This window comes from Petaurus breviceps, unplaced genomic scaffold (genome assembly GCF_028583685.1).
Source record: "Petaurus breviceps papuanus isolate PSGF00001 unplaced genomic scaffold, PetGlider_PUasm1.0 582, whole genome shotgun sequence".
Taxonomy (NCBI): Eukaryota; Metazoa; Chordata; class Mammalia; order Diprotodontia; family Petauridae; genus Petaurus; species Petaurus breviceps.
This window is the reverse complement of record NW_027186390.1, coordinates 9826284-9830276: the sequence shown is the minus strand read 5'-3', so window position 1 is coordinate 9830276 and position 3993 is coordinate 9826284. Positions and strand designations below refer to the sequence as shown.

At 41.7% G+C, this 3993-nt stretch overlaps 1 pseudogene; it reads left to right on the top strand.

Annotated features, from left to right (window-relative positions):
• Positions 1-3274: 3274 nt before the first annotated feature.
• On the top strand, positions 3275-3766 carry LOC138173444 (small ribosomal subunit protein uS19-like; annotated as a pseudogene).
• The last annotated feature ends 227 nt before the right edge of the window (positions 3767-3993 follow it).

The window sequence follows — 3993 nt, the reverse complement described above, 5'->3', positions numbered from 1 at the left end:
GAAGAAGAAGAAGGACGAGGACAAGGAGGAGCAGGAGGAGGAGAGATGAAGAGACTTGTACACAAGCACATACATGCATGAAGCTATGCCTTGCTCCTGGCTGTGTCCTATTTTTGGCATGCATACACAGTTGTGCTGCTACTCCCCTCTAACAAAGCTGCCTCTGTAAAAAGAGAGGAAATCCAGAGGACTGAGGAGCTATACAGGGACAACTCTGGGGGATGTGAGGTGGTAAATGCAGCTGAAGCTGAATCAATAGAGGGCTGTAGGTCCAATTCACACAATACAGTATTGGTGATGACCTGGGGGTAGCCTGTGTGTTTCTGTTTTGGATATAGATGGAAAAGTGGTTTCCAGAAGTCTCACCACTGCCTAGGGAAGATGAGAGACTTTTTTTCCTGATTAAAAAAAAAATCTCCAAAGAAATGACTTAAAGTTAGCTGTAAACACACAGGTTGGATAAATTGCATTGTCCACAGTGCAGCACTTTATTGCCCACATTGGTCCCAGTCCCTGAGCCACTTCGAGCTGCTTATTAAGAGGCACTACCCCAGTGGGCACAGGCAGTGTAGTCAATAACAGCCTGATAGCCGCTTACTGACATCTACCCAGATCCATGGCCTTCTGAAAATTACTTCGTAGTTGCATTAGCATTTTTCTTTTTAATATCTTGACAAACCAAGAGCAAGGTATGAAATTGCTCATTCTGGCGCCCATTACATTTAATAGTAGTAGGAAAGGGATATTTTGCTTTAAATTGTGCAGAATTTACTCTTCTCTTTTCACTACTCATCCATTATGTGCTCCTTAGCACAAATCTTGAGTGGAGTGTATGTCCCCACTCAACCAGTAACACAAGCTTTTATGAGTTCCTGTGTCTTCTCTAGTCGATTATGTCCAAGAATGACCGAGGGCAAGAACTTAAGTAGAGCATTAATATAAAAAGATTCCAAAAGGCTTTTTATTGAAATTTTCTCATTTATTTAAAGCTTAGGTCCTGCTTATTCTTTCTGACTGCTGCTGCCTTGGAGATAGTGGCTTCCCTCTTCTTAACAGCCTAGGCATATGGCAAGAAACCAACTATTTCATCCTTTTGCACAGGACTATGTTTTCTGTGGGTAATATGAGGCATGACTCCCACAAACAACCCTGGAAACCCGAGCCGACACAAAGCTCCACAGCTGTCCTGTTAACAGTCACTGTTTTGTGGAAGGGGAAAAAAAACAACGCATTAAAATCTCATTCCCCATGACCACATGTTGCCAACGTTTCTGGAAGTCAAAACATTGACCAGTTATTGCAAGAGCTACAGATATTTTGAATAAATAATTTTAATCTATGTGAATTGGATGTTTCCTGGCCAGTTCAGTTCTTTTCTCCATAAACTGAAGTGTAATTAAAAACAGACAAACAACAATAGCATCAAAAAAATTCTTGTCTGCCATTTAACGTGTCTGATACCAAGAATTAGAAAAGCCTGTTAATATGATTTGTTGGAATAAATAAATGGCACAAAACTTACCTTCAGTGAGTTATAATAATTTACAATAGATAGTGCTTTAAGGTTTACAAAGAACTTTCTTCAAAAAAAAAGGGGGAGGGAGGAGGATTGAAAAATGAATGAATGAAGCATTCATTAAGCACTTATTATGTATAAAGTTCTCTGCTAAGCGGTGAGGACACAAATAGAAAACTTGGGCCGTCTCTGCTCTCAGAGAATTGCAACACATATAGAATGCTTCAGCTGCAAATCAGATGGAAAGGTCCCATGATACTTAGGGTGCCAGCACAAAGCAGATGGTAATATTTCTTCCTTAATGTCATTTCCACTGATAGAATTACATCATTTTCTGATACTGAACCATTCGACAGTGGCAAGGACTTTAGAGAAAAGGGCTTTCTTTTCTGAGTCTTCAGTATATGTGACAAAAGCAGTTTCTACACACAATTTGCTTCCCAAATGCAGACACTGAGCTGGAAGCATTGCCATTCCAAACTGAATGAGGAGATCCATTACCCTATGAAATTAAAAAAAATTAGGAATGAGAGATTTTGAGCGATCTGTTCACATATGAGGGGGCTAACCTCTGGATGGAAGACTGAATGAGAATGCCTTGAAGTCTTTTCTCTAACAACTCATCTTTGAGGATAAATAGGGGAGGAACAACTTAAAAATAGGAAAACATAAACCAGGAGTAAGTTGGATGAGAACTAGTTACAGAGAAAAAGCTCATCTTTTGAGATTTTACTAGGGCTTCTTGCCGAGTATGACAAGCATGAGGGGCAAAAAGGGGAGAGGGCATGTTTGCATGCAGCCTGAGAAGGGTTTGAAGGATATTGTTTCCAGAACCCCAAACTTCAGAGGTGAGAGGAAAGAGGGCTTAGTGGTCTAGGGCTGGAATCCTGCTTCTTAGGAAATGGAGTTCTTAGGAGTAGCACAGTATATAGAACACCAGCCCAAGAGTCCAGAGGACCTGAATTCAAATTCAGCCTCAGACACTAGCTGTGTGACTCAACAAGTCACTTAACCTCAAAAAAGAAAAATGAAGTTCTTGTAACAAAGCTCCAAAGAAGAAGAACTGGGGAGATTTGTTGCTTGCCCTTGGGTAACAGGCCTGCTTCTTTCTAAAACAACCTGGCTATAAACTAGTCAATGATTTCAGTCAGATGAGCCAGAAATGGGGGAAGGCGAAGATGGTGGCCAATTAGAGACAACAAGCCTTCAGCCAGCGAGCTGAATAGAGCCAGGATATCTTGCATGCATGCATGATGAAAGGAGAACAGGGACTCTCTGCAGCATCAGAGCTATCAGGTGCCTTCCCTTACATTCATCTGCCTCAACCACGTGGGTTCTCTGTTGTGTCCCTCTCTAACTAAACTCTGTGAGTCTATATTTGAGGAATATACATCCTAGGTTACGGGGAAGATTTTTTTTTTTTTCACTATGCCATTTTAATGAATGCTTTTGCTTTTTAGCTAGTGTCATTCTCCTGCTAACTATTAAAAGGTAAACATATCAGTGGGGAATTCATGAGTTAGCTTTAGGTGTTCAGATCCACAGAGGTTAGTCACCTTCCAAGAGACCCAGCCTATGAGAGCTGGCAGATATAGCTCCAAGGGGTACCACACTCATACAAACTTGGCAGAGAGATGGTGGACCATGAGTACAAAATAAGGCATACATTTTTAAACCCGGTATGCTGATTTATCTTGCTTAATTATAAGTTTTGAAGGAGTTTAAGGAAGGGGGAGGAGAGACAGAAAACGACTATAATCCCTGACAGCAGAAAAGATGGCGGAAGTGGAGCAGAAGAAGAAGCCAACCTTCCGGAAGAACCCACTGCCGCGTGGACCTGGATCAACTGCTGGACATGTCCTATGAACAGAACAGCTCATGAAGCTGTACAGTGCTCGACAACGACGGCGCAAACAGCATTCCCTCCTGAAGCACCTGAGGAAGGCCAAGAAGGAGGTCTCCCCCCCCCCTCCATGGAAAAGCCTGAGGTAGTGAAGACACATCTTCGAGACTCAATTATCCTGCCTGAGATGGCGGGAAGTATGGTGGCGTCTATAACGGCAAGACCTTCAATCAGGTAGAAATTAAGCCCGAGATGATTGGACACTACCTGGGCGAATTCTCTATCACCTACAAGCCTGTGAAACATGGCCGACCCGGTATTGGAGCCACCCACTCCTCTCATTTCATCCCTCTCAAGTAACCTGGATCCCAACAATAAAAACAAGAAGATTCTTAAAAGAAAGAAAATGACTATAATGTCAAAAAAATTAAAAAGTGGATCAATTTTTTTAAAAAAGAAACTGATCTAGAGAAGCTCTTATGAACACACAATTAGCAAGTGGGAGAGCCAGAATTTGAATCCTGATATCCTGGGTCTCTTTCTACCATGGTAGTTGGTAAATGGTAGTCTATGCTGGTTTTAGCCATGGAAAAGGGCAAGGATGGAAATTATAGATGTCTGAAGCAATCAATAA